Below are 18,936 nucleotides of genomic sequence, written 5' to 3' on the forward strand. Positions count from 1 at the left end.
CCTTCTCTCTCAACAATGGCTCCTGCTTCACAAACACACTGCTTTTAAAGCACCTAGTTCCTGGGATTTATACTTGCCAAGTGGCTTTGGGGAACAAGTTTTTCTCAAGCCCAGGCATCAGAAGGCACTTATTTCAACACTTCAGGGAAAAATAGTAACTAAGGAAATCAATAATCTCATCCCAAGCAGAAGAATGGATTTTTGTGAGGCTCTCTCTGTGGTTTCCTGCCTATCTTTGAAAAGACGTGTAATATTAGTCTCTTGAAGATTTTTCCTCTTGTGTTTTCTTACCTTACCTAAAGAAGTGAAAACTTTTTGCAGGTAGAAACTATATCCTGACCTAAGTATTATATGGTGACAAGGTGTCTTCAAAAACTGTACGTTTATTAAAGATAATCAGAGGACTTTATGTGGCTAAAATTCTTCAATGGCTAAAATTGAACCTCCTCTCTTTTTCAAAGTTTTTTTTTTTGTTTTTTTGTTTTTGATGGAGCAAAAGAACACAAATGAGATTAGGGGAGGAACTGCCAGAGCAATAGGAGAAAAGAATGCCAAGGAGGGGAAGGGAGAAGGCTGCAAAAGCAGAAGCCAGTGCCAGAGTGTTTCACTCAGAAATGTTCCCTGAATCTATCCAACATCTAAGCAAGGTGGCCTGAGGCAGGCTGTGAGCCCTAAATGCAAGGGTTAGATGCTATCTAAACCCAGGAAGAGTCATAAGAAAGAATTTACATGCATATCTCCAAAAGCAGAAAGATTTGAAGAGGACTCAAGGCAGAAGACCTGCATTTTTCTAAAGCGAGATGCCAATCGTGTCAGAGCTTAGAACTCTAAGATTCAAGGACAAAGGCAGGTGGAGCAAAGTCAGCCCATGAAGGAAAGGGAGCCACTGTCTTACTCAGGACTCTGCTATGCCAGCAGGTGTGCTCTGAGTCTTAAAGACACGTGTGACTGCCACCAGCCATAGGTTAACATTTGTGGCTGAGAAAGAACTGATGTTAGACACTTGAAAGCACTTTTGCAGGCAAAACTTTCACTCACTCAGTGAAGTTCCTACGTTTAATTTGGATCCCTCCCCCTTCCCGCTTCTCTCCTTTTTTCTTCTTTTCTCTCTGTTGTCTAAGAAATTAAAAAAAAAAAACAAAACACCCAAGGTAGTAAAGGGCAGGGCAGCATGGAGTTTCCTCAGCGTGAGAAGGTGTGAGTATAAGTGTCTGTGGATGAGGGTGGGGGGCAGAAACTAATATTTATTGGGCGTTTTCATCTGCTAGGCACCATAAATGCTTTACCTCATTGTAATTCTCGCAGCAAGTTCCTGGAGTGGGTGCTAATTTCCCCATTTTACAGAGGAGGAAATTAAGGTCGCCTAGGCTTACCCAGTTAGTCTCTCTGGCCCCAAAGCCCAACCCCTTTACGTGACGCCTGCATGGATGTCTCCTTATATTCTCTGCTCTGGCACTCAGAGCCAACAGTCTCAGAAACATACATTCCAAAGGTAGCAAAATGACAGCTGTAGCCACAATTGTGCAGTACTGCCTCCTTCTAGGCTCTACGTGGGAAATGAGAAAATCAATGTTCTTTACCAATTATTGAGCAGAAATCCCAATGGAATGGACGACAGGTCAGAAAATCTCACCAAGGCGTAGCCCCAGCACACTTGACCTAAAGGGAAGTGGGCCAAGGAGGCAAAGAAAACCCACTTCATTCTTAGAATAGTCCCTCTCCATTCTGAGTCCTCATGACTTGGACCCTGGCTGCTGCGTCAAGGTGGCCATGAGAATCAGGACTTCATTCCCCTTTGCACTCAACACTAAAACCTTCTCTTGGTCCTTTCAAGCTCAGAAGCCCGACCCAGAAACCCAAATTTCATCTTGGGTCCTCCCTTTCCCTAACTCTTGACAATCCATAAATCGTAAGAGTCCTGTGGTCTCTACCTCTTCCCTTTATGTCTCTGACCGCCCCACTTCCCTCCTTTCGAAGGCCACCATCTTAACTGAAGCCACACTCTCCTGCTTGGTTTATTCCAGCAGTTTCTAGTACCGAATGTCTCTGGCCTTCGCCTTAGAAAACTCCAAGCGATTTTTCTAAAGTAAGTACAATAATATGATCATGATATTCCTCTACTTTAAAAATCCCTCTATGACCTCCCATTGCCTTCAAGAGAACGTTCAAACATTTTAGCAGAGCATCCCAGGCTGTCTGTGGTCAGCATCTGCTGATTGCTCCAGCCTGAGCTCCAAGGTCTTGAGCCACTGGGTGTTCTAGGAGGTACACGCGTCCTCAGGCACTTGCTGTTCCTTCAGTCAGGATAATCCTCCACCTCCAACTGCTGCTGGTCTTTCAACACACACACCTTCACTCCAAGAAGCCTCCCTGACTGCCCAGCTCCCAGCCCACTCCTCTCCTGGCATTCTCATCCAGGTCTGCAGTTGCCTAAACATGTAGCCTTCTAGTCTGCAAATCCCTCCAGGGCAGGGTGAGCTTTACTCACCATTTTTCTTGGCATCAAGCCTAGTGCCCGGCTTGTGGGAGCCACTCAATTCATGAGTAAATGCATAAATGGGATAAAGTGGGGAAAGCCATGACATGATGTGAGTCCAACCACGACTCTGCTACCAACTACTGTATAACCTGCTACTAAAATTCACGTTCAAACAAAATGCTAATGGTACAAACTATTACGTATAAAATAAATAAGCTATACGGATGTATTGTACACCATAGGGAAAGTAGTCAATATTTTATGATAACTATAAATGGAATATAATTTATACAAATTTGAATCACACACACACAAAATGCTAAGTTTTCCCATCCTTCAGGAAGGATCTGCACCTTGATCCTCACTCACCATCTGCCACCAAGTGCCACTCCCTCCCAGGGGTCAGGATGAGTATGAGCGTTTGTTTGTTTGTTTGTTTGTTTTCAGCATGTAAAGAAATGGAAGTGGAAACACACAGTACAACCTTCAATTCTGTGGATGACTCTTCTTCCAGATAATGAAGATCCAAGGGGATAAAGGGCCAAAAGAGCTCTCAAAGCTCCGTGAATGTGCAGAAAGCCGGAGATACGTACTCCTGTGGAGAGTAAAATACTGGGGGGAGAAGGTTTCAAATGTATTTATAAGATGATGGATTCTGAAGTCCTATTTATAACACAGGAAAGGCATCTGAGGAGACATCGTGGGCAGCCCCAAAAGACACAAACGCAGTGCACTGCTGCTGTCACAGAGCCACCTGACTGTGGGGTAAGCAGACAGCACCCTTATCCTGCCTCGAGTACAGACTACTTTCTTTAGGGCTGAAGTCTCTCCAGATATGGGTAACAAAAATAACCAAGAACATTTTGAGACTTTCTTGGAAAGTTTATCAAAGTAGATTTATAAAGAAAGGGGGAAAAAAGACAGTAGATCTGCAGTCAGTAAAGCCGAAGTAAAGGGGGAGTGTGATGAAGTTAATTCAGTCGTGAAAAGCACAGATAAGATAAACGTACAAGACTAGAAAACAGCAGTAGTCCTTAAAATTTGACCAGAATAACGTAAGAACAACTGTGGGGAAAGTACTATCTTACAATAGTAAGAAAATACTACTTTAAATACTATTATCTATTTGTAATACTTAAATGTAGTTTAAAGAATACTTATGGTAGGGAGGGTATAGCTTAGTGGTAGAGTGTGTGCTTAGCATGCACGAGGTCCTGGGTTCAATTCCCAGTACCTCCATTAAAAAAAACTTAAATAAGTAAATAAATCAACCTAATAAATAAACTTAATTACCTCCCCCCTCCAAAAAAAAAAAAAGAAAAAAAAAAGAACACTCATGGAGTTTTAGAACATAGCTGTAATCAAATCCAGCCCCCAGTGTTTTACATGAAGGCCTGGAGAAGGTAAATACCCAAGGTCATATATCACCTTAAGACAGAGCTACAGATTGAACCCCTGACTCCTGACCTCTAGCCTAACTAATACTCTTTCCTTTAGATTACTTAATACAAAAACACTGCAACAGATGACTGAGGCCCAAAAGAGAGACACTGGAGACAAGGCCAGATAAACAACACACTGTTAAGGAAAATCAGCATGTCGTGTGGAGTCACCCTCCAAGCCTGAGGCTGACATGGCAAGAGCAGCAACGTTTTCTCACAGAATAGCCCTTTGTGCCGCTGTCAGAGGCAGGAGGCCGGCCCGGGGGGTGTGCTGCGCTAAACTGATTTGAGTTTCTTACTCAGAGTGCCGAGTCCCTGAACTCGAACGGTGCGCGTCGTCCAAGGGGCAGTGCCCAGGCTGGTTCGCTTTGCTGCCTTCCCTTCGAGGTTGGACGTCCCGACCAATTCCAGCCACTCTAGGAATGTTGAGGTCGATGGAATTCTAGCAGCACCTGCCGGGTGGGGAAGGGAGACAGCTGCCTGTGGAAGTGGTATGGAGGCTGGGAGGGCTGTTCATCCCAGAAACTCCATTGCTGCGTCTGCCGGGAATCTGGTGGTCAGAATGCTTAGTCCCCAGGAAGACTGGGAGGGGGAAATATCTCAAGTATTCCGGTCCTCCCCTCTTGGCACTGCAGAAGCAAGAGAAAATAAAGTAGGGGAACCTGTTGGACGAGACCGTCAAGGCCGCTCTCCTGTGCTGGAGGCCGCCCCCTGCTCCAAGGGGCCGCATGGTTCCTCCTTCCCAGCAGAGAAAAGGGCTAGGACCAGAGAACCTGGGCCTGCGGGATGCCCGTCTGCCAGGAAGAGCTGGGAGATGCTCGGTGTGAGAGAGCAAGCTTGAACCTTGTCGTTCTGGGTGAGGGTGACGTGTCCCAGTGCCCAAACATCATCGTGGGAAGAAAACGAAGGTGCTGGAACAGTCAGATCCGTACTTCGGCAGAGGCGCGCGGCTGAGGGATCTGATTCCAAAAGTTTGTCTCAGGAGGAAAAACAAACAAACATTTCACCTTTTTTTTCATGCCAGTCTTCTCTCCTCTGGGTCATTTTATTTCAGTGAAAAGATGGTTCTAATGGGAGAAAAAAGGATACGAGGAATATGACAGTGAAAGATCTGAGTCCGGAGCAGAAGGCCAGATAAACGCAGGTGAGTGAGAGATGTGTAGGCCCGTTTTGGGGAGAGATCTTGGTATCCTTCCCTCTAATGCCCTGCAGAATGAGGAAGTGGCTGTTTTCAACCACCTAGAACATCTGTCCACTAATAACCTCTACTCCGCAGAGGCCTGAGTTCTGCACCCAGGGAGTTTTGCATTTAGCATTTCAACTCGGTGTCCTCACCTTCAAGGAGTGGGATTAAACATTTAGCAAAGAGCAGACCGCAGAAGTGGCTGTGGTGGACACGCTTCTGGAAGTGGTGACCGAACAGGATGCTCTTTTTCCCATGTTTTCCTCAGGGAGGCGCCAGGACTCATTTGCATTTGTAAGTATCTCACTTGAATTCTGACTTGGTGATTTCTACCAACCTGTGTATAAACTTCGTGTACTAAGACATAAGGTATTTATCTTTTCATTGTAAGAAGGAAGCTAAATGACTTTCCCCCTCACTTACTATTTCCCCTCTTCTTTCCAAAGGCTGCCATATCGATTTTATTTTATGGTCTAAAAAAGGTTGCATCACATTTGGTATTCCACATGGGGAAATGGAAAAATTTATTAAAAAGTGAAGAAAACTGGTACTGCTTGCTTGGAAATAAGATACATGAACCCTTAAGAATGGGAAAACACCAGCCACTATGGCAGAGAGAGACATTTTTGCCAAATTTAGAACCCACTTGAAAATCACGGGTTCTAAGTTTAGAACTGAACTAAAAAACTTGAGCTCACATTGCATTTGGTATTGGTTTAAAAAAAATTCTAAGATACTAATTAAAGGAAAAAAATTATTCTCTTAGTAGTTCTAGAAGCTGGGAATTATTTTCAAACAAATTCTCTATTGGCTCAATGGACTAGCCTGCACTTAGAAAAGAAAACATTTTTTTCTAATTAAATTTTCCTTACAAAATAATGATTTAAAATCAAGGGGGAAAACACTTGGCTCAAGTCTTTAAAGAATTACAGAACTGTTGTGCAACCTTTGGACCCAAGCAAGTATACCAGGTGGTCATACAAACTGTATGTTTACACACTAGATGATGTCCAAAATGGAAGTCATTACCTCTACTGCTGGTAAACTTTAAGTAATAAAAACTCAATAAAATTTGAAACTACTACTCTAAACAAAACAAACTTTTACCAGCATTATTTTTATTTTCTAACTTAGATGTTAAGTTAGTTTTTGCAACATCGTTAAAAAATGGATCAGAATCGCTGCTATGGAGATAATTATAAAAAGTTTCAGACCCAAAAGATCCAAAGTGGTAAATCAAGTACTTGTAGTGACCAGACAGCGCTCAAAATGCACCCACTGGCTTAATGTGATTCCAGACAGCTAACAACTCTTGCAATTATAGGAAACTTAAAGATGTCTCACGCCACCTTCTGTATACCTAACACACATGTATATGTAGATATACAGATAACAGCCTAAGAAGAGGACCTGAAGTCAAATAATTAAAAATGTTAAACATGAACATTCAATGCAAATATTTGCCACAGCAAGCATTCAAAAACACAAATGTTGGGATTTTTTTTTTCCTTTCTGTTTATTCCCATGGAATCTAAATACATTCTTGAGTGACTTTAGGGAGCGAGCTTAACAACTGGTGGATTGGACATTCTTCTTTCAGAAAGATCATAAACTCAACAATTAAGTTTAATTTCCAAGCACTTTCAAAAACTCTTGTTGAAGGACATAAAATTAATTCTTGAGTTGACTGACTTTATTCTTCTTACCAAAAAGATATAATTTGCACTGTTACAAAGAGGGTCAAAATTGTAAGTTGTAAAAGCAAACAAAGCAAAACAAAACAAAAAAACCTCACTGCATATGTAAGTGGAAAAGGATTTGTCTAGAATATATATTTTAATTTACTTGTTATTACAGAAGCATAGTTAAGAAGAAGTCATGTAGTTCTCTTAATAGCATGTGTAGCTCTCACTAAGATAAGGGACAGAGGTGATCATTTCTCAGATGTGGGCCAAAATCAGAATATAAACTTAGATTTCCTGGGTCCACTGGGTCACACGCTCCTGAATCCATGTTCTTCAACATACCTTTCTATCCTTTTAAATTAGCCACTAAAATTGAATTTCATAGTTTCTTCTACTAGTATGTCTTCAAAGTTGTTCTCATATTTATTTAAAATTCTTGCTTAAATAAATGTAATATTTTGGACCAGTTTCCTTCTTTCCTCAGGTCATGATACCTAAGATAAATGGAGGGAAATAAGAGAGACCTTTGTGGTAACAAAAAGTGTTTCTTGCACCTCTGTGTGGTGGGACGAGCACTGTTCTCAGATGGTAGTTGAATCCATTTCTGTAAAGCATTTGCTTTTCTTGGATTCGAGAGATAGAAAGGCCCACACATCTACACCAGTGCCAGGGAAACTCGGCTAGTGATCCTGGTGCCCTGGAAGATGACTGTATGTGGCATGAATAGGAATAAGAAAAAGCTGAGTCGTCTGCCGTCGTCCAGATACCTGATGGTCTTTGCAGAGACAGTTCCCAGATCCTTAAGCTGTCTTCCAGGCATTTTCAGTTCTTTATCCTGTAAATTTTTCTACAGAAATAATACATGAATAAGTTTAGCAAACAATTAGGAAGCCCAAATACTTGTATGCATTTGACCAAGTCTAAACCCAAGTATTTTCCTTTGCCTTAGACTTGTAGGTCTTGGCTCTAATTCTAGCCCATAAGATATACGTATTACAGTCAAGAATTTAAGAAATGATGAGCAAACTTGTCGGTGGTAGGTAGGCTTTCCTGAAGAGAGATGTTTCTCTCCGTGGGTTAAGCAAAGATATACTGTGCTGACATTCCAGAAAAAAAAAGCTCCAATTCCTTGTTTCAAACATCTCATTAGATACGTCCACCTGGAACAGAGCAGAGACTCCAGAAATAGACCCACGTGTACATGGTCAACTGATTTTCAACAAGAGCAGCAAGACAATTCAATGGGGGAAAGGAAAATCTTTTCAACAAATTCTGCTGAAACAACTAGAAAGCCATATGGGGAAAAAGTGAACACAGACTCCTACTTCACATAATATACAAAAATTAACTCAAAATAAATGACAGACTTAAATGCAAAACTTAAAATAGAAAACACCTAGAGTTAAGCAAAGGAGAACATCTATTCACTATTGAAGGAGGCAAAAGTGTCTTAGGACACAAAAACAAACTTTCATACAAGAGAAAATTGATAAGCTGAACTTTATCAAAACTTTAGAATTTGCTCCTAGAAAGATATTATTACAAAAATGAAAAGATAATGTGTACATTGGGAAAATATTTTCAATACATAAATCTGATAAAGGACTGGTATCCAGAATATATAAAGAACTATCACAGCTCAATAAGAAGACAACAGAAAAAAAAAAAAAAAAAAAGAAGACAACCAAGGAGATTTTTTAAATGGGCAAAGATTTGAACAAACACTTCACAAAAGAAATTACATGAGTAGCTGATAAGCACATGAAAGGTCAGCATCATTAGTCATCAGGAAAGAGCACATTAAAACCACAATGAGATACAACTACACACCAATTAGAAAGGCTAAAGTTAAAAAGTTGACAATACCAAGTGTTGATGAAGATGTGGAGCTGCTAGTAGGAAAGTAAAATGATAAAACCACTTTCAAAAACTAAGAGGATTTTCTTTTTTGCCAGTGGACCCGCCCTGCCCCTTCACAGGAAACGGGGAAGGGGGGCCTGCTGGGTTTTTTTTTTTAAATGTTAAACATACACCTACCATTCAACCTTGTCATTCCACTTCTAGGTATTTACCCAAGAGAAATGAAAATAGGTGTCTACACAAAGACTTTACTGGAAAGTTCCCAGCAGCTTTATTTGTAATAGCCCCAAACCAGAAACAAACCAAATGCTCAACAACATTGGGCACTGAATAGCCATACCGTGGGGCATCAGTTAGTAATAAAAAGGAATAACTACTGACACACACAACACTATGGACGATTCTCAAAATCATTATGCTGAGTGAAATAAATCAGATACAGAAAAAGCACATACTGTATAATTCCATTTATATAAAACTCTAAAAAATGCAAACTAATCTATAAGTGGCAGAAAGCAGATCATTCCTTGTCGGGGACAGGGGTGGGATGATGGAAATATTCTGAATCTTGGTTGTGATGGATTCAAGGGCACATGCATCTCTCAAAACTTTTTCATATACATAGACAATTGTACTTACTTAGCACTAAGTACATTCACGTTGTGCAACCATCACCATCCATCTCCAAAACTTTTTCATCTTCCCAAACTGAAACTCTGTCCCCATTAAACACTAACTCCTCTTCTCCTCTTCCCTCAGCCCTTGGCCCCTCCCCCTCCCATTTTACTTTCTGTCTCTATGAATTGACTACACTAGGTACCTTATACAAACAGAATCATACAGTATTTGTCCTTTGGTGACTGCTTTATTTCTTAGCAGATCTTTAAGGTTCATCCATGTTGTAGTATGTGTCAAAAATCCCTTCCTTTTTGGAAGGAGGGTATAGCTCAAGTGGTAGAGCGCATGGTTAGAGGTCCTGGGTTCAATCCCCAGTACCTCCTCCAAGAATAAGTAAGCCTAATTACCTCTCCCCACCAAAAAACAAAACAAAACAAAAATTCCTTCCTTTTTAAGGCTGAATGACATCCCACTGTATGTATAAACTATATTTGGTTGATCCATTCATCTGTCGATGGATGGTCAGGTCATCTTTAACTCTGAATACCAACTTCTGAAATACTGCTCTGGATTGTTTCAGTGGTCTGTTAACTGGCCGTCCTAGCCTACTTCTCTCATGAACCTTCTAACCTGCTGCCACTGTGGTTTTTCTAAAGCAACGATCCTGTCCCTTCACTGCTCAGAGATCTTTGTGTACAATTTCCAACTAAAATGGGATCATATGTTCAGTGCTGTTCTGCAGTTGATTTTCTTTCCATTCCACTTTTGAAATCTTCTGATTAGTTGACATTTCTTACTTATTTTAATCCAGTATATATTTCCTGGTCATTTCCTCCCATTGCTCCTAGTTCTGCCCTTCAGAACGACACCAGATAATACTTTGCTGTTCTACACGGTGGACAACCCTTCAAATATCTGAGCTAGTTACCAGGTCTTCCTTCTCCAGGCATTAGTCATCCCTCAGATAACACGGTGCTATTCTCTGCTTGGATCCACTGATTCAAGTTGGTCAGTGTCCCTCTTAAAATGGGACACCTAGGACAGAATGTAATCCTCTGGATGGAAGGTGCGATTGCTGTCTCCTTTCTCCTGCTGCTCTACTACTGTAACTCAGCCTAATACGCCACTAACCTTTTTATTTTATTTTATTTTTATTGAAATATAGTTGAGGGGATGGGGGTATAGCTCAGTTGGTAGAGTGCACGCTGAGCATGCACGAGGTACTTGGTTTGATTCCTAGTACCCTCATTTGAAAAAGAAAAAAAAAGAGAGAGAGAGAAACCAAAATAAAGTATAGCTGATTTACAATTTATGTTCATTTCAGGTATACAGCAAGGTAATTCCATTATATATATATATATATATATATATTACTTTTCAGATTATTTTCCATTACAGGTTATTACAATATATTGAATATGGTTCCTTGTGCTATACAGTCGGTCCTTGTTGTTTATTTATTTTATATATAGTAGAGCATATATGTTAGCACCAAATTCCTAATTTATCCCCCCTCCACTAAACTTTTTAGCTCCAAAGTTGATGTACATTAACTTGCAGTAAATTCAATTAGTGTTTTTTTTTTTCAAATAAATTTTAATGGCACCATTGGGCACCTGGAAAAGGGGTGGCCAAAAGGAGGAGGCGGGGGAGAGCTGAAGATAGGAAAGAATTTTTTCCTTGTCAATTCTGCCTATTTATTAATTGCTCACTGCTCCTGATAGCAAATCTCCACCCTGCTCCTCCCTACTGGCCTCCTATCAGTTACCTACCAGACTTGAGTCCCTAATAAGTAATCGCCTCTTCAACAACTGCCAGCAGACACAATGTGACACATGGGCCTCCTCCTCGCACCATTGGTCCCATCCCCAATAGCCACTGGGCACTTGTGGCAAGTGATTAGAAGCAGGAGATGCTGGCAACTGCTATAGAACACACACATCCAGGAAGTGCGTTTATGTAAAGGTTCCTGGCAGTTTGGATGCTGAGCATCAAATAAAAGACTTACCAAAAAATGTTCAGGGGAATGGACCAAGAAACCGTCTTCTATCTTGCCTTTTTCTATGTAGCGTCTTTATAAAAGAAATGTTGCATCTTTGTGGTTGGATTTTCAAAGGTAAAGCTGTCCAATGGGAGAGGAGAAGGACTGCTGCTTTCCAGGCAACTTCCTTGAAAATTCAAGTCATTTAAGAAGAAAGACAACTGAACAGGTTTTGGTTCCTTTTACTTTTGTAGTCAACTTCAGGGAGATGGTTATTTAACACTCCTCTATATAGACATTCCTTCCATCAGGTCAAAGACCCCCACCCTCCGAACACACACCCTAACACTGTCATCATTCCCAAAGCCTCTTCTTAGAAACTCAGAGCTCACATTCCTCCACAAGGGAAAGCCGTCCCCTCCATGGCATCCAGCCTTCTTTCCTTTCAGTCCTAGACAGGGATCTTAAGGAACTCTGTCATCTCTTCTTTTCCCAAAATTATCCCCTAGCTCTTTCCTCTTCTCCTTTAAATATAACCAGGACACTCCAGTGTGGAAAACACATTTGCTCACTACTCCTGCACCAATTCAACTGTCTTTTTTCACTCATAGCTAAATACTTCAAATGATTATTCAACATTTATTCATCCTTTGGGATCACCACCTACTCTGTTTTCATTAATCCACAAAAATGTGTCCTAAGGTCAATAAGGACTTTGGGTTGGACAAATTCAGTGCTCTTCTTTTGGAATTTACCTTCTCATACACTTTTCCTTATCTCGTTGGGATTTAGCAGGAGTGAGGGAGACTTGAGAGGAGTAACAGCTGTTGGGGGGCTGCTGGTGGGCATTTCTGGATTTGGTTTCCTCTATAAGACTATCATCACTCACTCTATCTCCTTAGGTATAGTACAATCTAGAAGAATTTCTTAGTATAGGAAATCAGCAAATTCTTGGCCCTGAAGATGGGGTCAGAGATCACCCCCCTTTCCACAAATTATAGCTGAATGTGTGAGTGCTTAGGTCTGAGGTGGGCCCAACGAATCTCTGATCTCCACCTTGGGTGGCTCTTCACCAGACAGTCTCTCCATCATCAGTTTTCAAGAACTGCAGCTCTCACCCATCCTGAATCCTTAATTCAGTACCTTCTCCATCTCTTTTCTCTTGTTTCAAACTGAGTTTCTCTCTGCATCACTGTCGTTCACGCAGCCTCGGGGTCTGTCCCAACACTAATTTTTCCATTATCATGAACATTCCCCAAACCACACTCAGAAACCACAATTCCCTTCTCTTGTTCTCACAGAAGCACTAAGTTGAGAAATAACCCTTAATTAATTGTAGGCTCTCTCTTCCTTAAAAACCATAGTTGATAGTCTTGAACTTCTTAGTATCATTAAGACCAGAATGGAATCTTGAGAAGTCGGTTCTTCGGTAACATCACCTTTAAATAATTATGCAATGACTTTATCTGGAGAACTCAGAACTCTGCCCCAAGCCACTGGGGTTTGGTTAATGTGAACCTGCAGTCCATCTGCCAATCATCCTAGAGTCACCTGAATACCTTACACCTGGAGCACCAAGTACGCTACTCTAATAAAGGAATCCGACAGTTTTATTAAAGAGCCACAGGTTAAATGCAGAGTTGCCATCAATACAAAAGCTAGGAGCCTTGGTCAAATTACATGCTTTTAAGTTCGATGTGTGGACGTGAAGATATTTACGGATATCCCCATACATTTTAATGATTTAGAATGAGAGTTATTAACCTGAGGTTTGAAACCACCTTCAAATGTGTACATTTTTCTAGTGCAAAGGTTCAGCATTTTCATCAGATCCTTAAGGGGTTTATGGCCTCCAAAAAGTTTAAGAACCTCTGTTTTAGAGGAAAGGTAAGATTAAAATCAAGATATTATTATTTTATATATTTCTAAATGCATTAAATAAAAGTAGCAAATAACTTCCATTTCAGCAAACAGCAAGATAAAATATGCTGAATATTGTACATAATCATAACATGCTTAGTTAACTATGTTTAAACACTAATATAGACAATGTTATCCTAGCATTTTACATACTAAGTATTTACCTTAATATACACAAAACAAGTTTATCAGGAAGGCAGAAGTCCCAATACAGATTTTAACCTAGATTGGTGGGGGAGGGTATATAGCTCAGTGGTAGAGTGTGTGCTTAGCATGCACAAGGTCCTAGGTTCAATCCCCAGTACCTCCACTTAAAAACAAACCAACCAACCAACCTAATTACATTCTCCCTCTCCCCCCAAAAAATCTTTAAAAAATGAAATAAACATTAAAAAAAAGCATACAAAACCACCCTAGATTGAAAACTATCATAGACTTACTTCCACTATTATCTAAGAAAACTTTCAATCAGATAATTTAAAGGCAATACTGAATACAAATAAAATCAGGATTTTACACAGTTCCTCAGTTACAGCACTTCATTTTCTTATAATGGATAAGAAAAATAAATTACTGTACATGCCTTATAACAGATTGATTAAAAAATATACTGTGGAAACTCCTTTCATAGCCAAATTTTGCAGCCAAAAATCAAATTCCGAGCCTGAAATTTTTAAACCAGGACCCATTCAGAGTATTCCAAGAATAGTTCTCAAACTGCTGAGAAGCATCATTTCCATAATTTTATCTTGGAAACGGATTTTAAAAATTAGCAAGTTTGCGAGAGCCGTACACAAACTCATCAAGTTATTGTGCTGTTTGTTTTTTTTACTTTTAAAATATAATTTATCAATTCATTTGACAAATATTTATTGAAATATTTATTTGAAATATTTATTTATTGACAAATATTTATATGCAGGCACTGATCTAGGTGACAGAGTTACAGCAGTGAAAACACAGGCCAAAAACATATAATAATACATCAATATATGCTTATCATTAACATTCAGATACAGAAGCATATAGAATTAAAAAAATCAAGGTTGTTCTCCTGAAGGTCTGCTCCATCTCAGTTCTTCTTTCGTAATAACTACTGTTAAGTTTAGTGCATTTTCCTCCAGACTTTTTGTTCATTTACAAAGACTCCCTTACATAGGATTTTTAAAACAGCCTGACTGAGGTATAACATACAGACTGTATAGATGCATATACATACTATAAAATTCATTTGTGTAAAGTGTACAATTCAGTAACTTTTAGTATATTTGCAGGTTACAAAGATTACTTAGACTAAGTGGATTTTAAAATTATAAATACATATAATATTTATAATTTATTTTAAAATCCACTTACCTAAATTACAGTGATATACAGATATATGTATATGTAACTTTCATTTTTCAGTTAGTACTAAACTTCGATGTTCTCTCAGTGTCAGCATAGACAGATCTGTGATTACTTTCTACAAAGAGAGGAATGTGTCCTAGCTCTGTCTCCCTTGTTAGAGTCCTTAAAAAAAGGATGCTAAAAGACAGCAATTAGGTAGGGCTGATTATGGCAACCTTGTGATTTCAATAGACAAAGAGAAGTTAGTTCATTTACAAAAAGTCTTAAAAGTCCAAAATGAACTGGGGAAAAAAAGGTCTAGAAAATATTTTAAAACACAAAAAAATGGTAATTTTGAAATAATAACATTGATAGCTAACAGTTATTTAACCTTTACTTTTACTATGTGCAAGGCATTGTTCTAAAAGCTTAACACACAGTAGCTCTTTTTTTTTAAAATAATTTTTATTTATTATTGTTTTTTAAACTTTTTCTTTTAATCGAAGTACTGGGGATTGAACCCAGGATTCTATCACTGAGCTATACCCCACCCCCCAACTCCACACACAGTAACTCTTTAAGTCCTTACAATTCCATGAAATATTTACTGCTATCATACCCATTTTACAGACACAGAAACTGAGGCACAAGAGATCAGGTAATTTGTCCACTAAACTAATAAGCTGCAATGAGGCAGAGTTGGGCTTCACATCCAGGCAGACTGGCTTCAGAGTCCACATTCTTAGCTGATTTGATGGAATGTTGGGGTGAGGGGTTGGGTGGTGCAGGACAGGGAGTGGTTTAGGATAAAAGTGAGATAAAGGAGATAAAGGGCTTAGCATAGGGCCTGGCTTCTAGTGAGCACACAATAAAAACAAACAAAAATAAATTTTAAAAAATAAATAAAGTAAAATAAAATAAAATAATTATATTCTGTGCTATATCTTTTAGGCAGAATGTTTCTCCATGATTAGAAAAGTAACATTTCTGTTTGCCAGCCTAAGGGTTTGTTTAAGTAGCTGTCCTCATTTGGTGCTGTTACCATTCTGCAGGGTGACTGATGCTGCTCGGTTTCTTGGGGACCCTCCCAGGTGTGATACACAGGTGCTACGAAGGTAAAGGAGACCACAGCTGAGCCCAAGGAGCTTGTAGCAGGGAAGACAACAGTGTGCTGTAGAGACTGATGCTGTGGGAGCCACCAGTGGAGAAATCAGAATGATTCAGAGGCAATAAGGTCAGTTTCCAGGAAGGAAACCTTGAGATACAAGTTGAGAGGTAGTCAGATCTCGAGTAATCTTAAATGGCTCTTAAGAAAATTGGGTTTTATCCTGAAGAAAATGCAGAGCTACTGAGAAGGTGGAATGGAGTAGGGAGGCCTGGAGGGGACACCTGGGAGACTGAATGTGAATGGCTCCACCCAAGCCTGGGACACACGCTCCACCCAAAATATCTGTTGTTGTTGCTAGCTGGTTCCTTATCTTTTGACTCATAAACTTGTCTTCAAGTTTCTCCATTACAATGTGGTCTCAACTGAAAATAAGCTCTTATATCGCAGATTTGTCTTGCATGCTTCTTACTGTGAAGCATCTTTTCAGGGCTAGAGAAGCTCTAGTCACTTGTTTTTAAAACATCAGAGGCCTATGAAACAGCTGGACAAAAAAGGGTTTTCGAGACACCCAAGGGGGTGATTTAAAAACAAATACTACAACCAGCAACTCCGTCACATCAAAGCCGCAGCTGGGGTGGAAAGAACTTAGTCCAGGGGAAGGTCTGGGTTAGGTTTGCAGCAACTTCCTTACAATCAGGGTCACCCTTTCTAATCCACAACAGAGATAAAGGAAGGTGCCCTTCACAAGCATGCTCAGATGGAAGGAATGAATTCTGATTAAAACCAAGGAGGGAGTGGGGAGAGTATAGCTCAGTGGTAGAGCATGTGCTTAGCATGCACGAGGTCCTGGGTTCAATTCCCAGCACTCTATTTAAATAAATAAACAAACCTAATTACCTCCATTCAATTAAAAAAAATAAAATAAAACCAAGGTGGGAAAATGCCTGAGTTACACTGTCAAAGGCCAGAGTTGGAGGTAAGAGAGGGAAGGAGAGACTCAGACCAATTCTTAAGACAGTTTTTTACATTGGTAAATTAACGTATGTTTATTCACATTAAGTGGCGAAAATGAAGTATTATTGTAAATGCGCTGTATTTTTCAAATACCATTTTATTTTTCAACTTTTTATTACAGAAAATGGCAAACATGTAAAAACAGAGAGAAGGGTGGATTAAAACCTTGTGCATTCACTGCCCACCTTCAACCATCACTGACACAAGGCCCACCCTGTTTTCATCTCCTACTTGCTGGATTATTTTGAAGCCATCATTTCACCTGTAATTCCCTCATCTTATAGTCAAGACTGCTTTTTTGATCTCACCTTTCTCTTCACTCACTCCCACCCACTCTGGGCAGTGATCTGAGGACAATAGGTTACCGAGAGAAAAAAACATTCTCCATAGAAAATACCAAACTGGCCAGAAGAGAGTGAAAGTCCTCTGAATCAGAGAAAGATGAGGAGGTGGAGCAAAGCTTCACTCCAGGACTGGGAGGTGCAGAAAGACCCCCACCCCCCTCCCAGGTGGGGCAGCTGGGGCTTCTGAGAGGTGAAGAGGGGGCTCAAAACAGGGAAAGGTCACAAACCTAGGAGCCAGCGCAGGGTGTGGAGCAGCTTCTGGATTAGAACCATTGAAGATCTGCTGACTTTCATTCCGGCTTCTGGACTGAAGGGCACACGCTACTCAATGTGGAGAGCTTTGGAGGGAGAGGAAGTAGGTGTTCATCGCCCAAGGAGAGGGAAGATGTGTTCCCAGAACCACCCCCGTGTGCTGCTTGCTAAGGACACCCAGTACTGTCACCTGACTGACTGAACCAAACTTTACTGAAACCCTGTCTATCCCCAAACCCCTCTTTACACCAATCTGTAGTCTCATCCACCCCGACTCCTTCTCCTCTGATCTCATAGGAGGACATTTCCTTGTTCCCGGCCAGCATGTCTCCTCTCACCCTTCCCCCTTCTGCCCCTTCCCCTCGGGGCTTTGCTCCAGAGTCATCCTTCCTCGGAACCACAACATGGCCCAGGGCGCTCCATCCATCCACACACACTCCAGCCGCTCACCTCCCTCTCCTGCCGCATCAGCTGCCCTCCTCTCTCGGATTCTCCCCCAGATCTACTTCTTCAAAGCCTCATCTTCAGGAAACTGTCTCACATTTGCTGCCTCCCTGCTGAGTCGGGGCTCCGGCTACACCTGTGTGCACTCACCGTGCAGTGAGTCTGCATCATTCTCTCCCCCCTGGGCTGAGGCCCTGAGGGATGAGACTGAGTCTTATTTCTCCTGCATCCCTGGCTCTCAGGGTGCTTACTCAGAAGATGCTCAGAAATGTTTGTGGGAAAACAGTGGAGACAGAAAGATGAACAAAACCATCCCTGCTCTCAGGGAAGCTCAGTCTTTACAGAGGCGGTCCTCCAAGAGCGAGGGCATCAGAGTGCTTGCCTACATCCTGGTCTTTGGGGGTTTTGCTCCAGCAGTTGGAACTTTCGTGGAAACACTCCACATCCTCTAGCACGATGGCAAGGCCCTTCTGAGCCTCACTGCCTCACCAACTCAAACTTCTGGCACTTCCTCACCAAGAAGAGTGCCATCTCGCATGACAGCATGAACTTTCCCAAGCCCTCATTGAGTTCTCTTCCAGTTTTTTCCCTTGCCCGGGATTTCAACTCTTAATCCACTGGCCACCACTTGCTGACCCTTTAAGACTCAGTTTCAGTGTCACCACCTGTGGAAAGCATGCCCTAGCCCCCAACCCTGGTGTCTTCTCCACTGCACTAGAAGATTCCTGGGAGCAAGGCCTTTTCCTTCATCCATATGTCCCCAGCAATGAGCACAATGTCTGGCACATATACACGCTTCAATACACGTTTGATGAATGACTGAATGAGGGAACACAGGAGCTGATTCCTTTACTTTCTGTCTCTGTAGAAACACAAACTGACTCTTTACACCAACGTCTGTGATCTGAGGAAGACTAGCACTGCAGTTTGAATTTTTAAGACCATAAGAATTAAAATTTCAGGAAACCACCCCACCGTGCTTTGCTGAGACTAGATTAAGTACATTTCTAGCACAAGGTGACCGGTCTTTCTCCCTCTTCTGGGTATAACTTCTGAGAATCGGTGGCTACTTTGGCAGTGGACATACCTATGCACCCAGTCATCAATTAACACAAGCCAGAAAACTCAGTGGACTGACTGGTGCGGCACTGAGCCATTGCTCCCACGTCACACTGTACAAAAAATGTAAAACTGAGCCTACATGTGTCCCTTGCTATTCCCAGTCAGGCTCTAACCCATGGAGTTAGTTACAGTAACATTATCCAAAAAATAAAGTT

At 41.0% G+C, this 18,936-nt stretch overlaps 2 long non-coding RNA genes across 3 annotated transcripts in view; one reads left to right on the top strand and one right to left on the bottom strand.

Moving 5' to 3' along the window:
- LOC116283346 (uncharacterized) overlaps window positions 1–18,936 on the bottom strand; it is a 103,416-nt gene that overhangs the window by 8,535 nt on the left and 75,945 nt on the right. Inside the window, exons 3-6 of the long non-coding RNA XR_012079897.1 lie at window positions 7,557–7,636; window positions 4,584–4,988; window positions 4,221–4,373; window positions 2,964–3,091 (exon numbers count right to left, since the gene is read on the bottom strand). This is a non-coding gene — a long non-coding RNA (uncharacterized lncRNA). The remainder of the gene's footprint in view (window positions 1–2,963; window positions 3,092–4,220; window positions 4,374–4,583; window positions 4,989–7,556; window positions 7,637–18,936) is intronic.
- On the top strand, window positions 4,924–17,346 carry LOC116283347 (uncharacterized). Of its 2 annotated transcripts, XR_012079898.1 has the most exons (5): window positions 4,924–5,065; window positions 5,198–5,398; window positions 11,384–11,477; window positions 15,550–15,731; window positions 16,741–17,346. It is a non-coding gene; the product is annotated as an uncharacterized lncRNA (long non-coding RNA). The 2 variants fall into 2 exon arrangements; XR_012079899.1 differs by lacking the exon at window positions 11,384–11,477.

The sequence above is a fragment of the Vicugna pacos genome, chromosome 14, assembly GCF_048564905.1.
Source record: "Vicugna pacos chromosome 14, VicPac4, whole genome shotgun sequence".
Lineage (NCBI taxonomy): Eukaryota > Metazoa > Chordata > Mammalia > Artiodactyla > Camelidae > Vicugna > Vicugna pacos.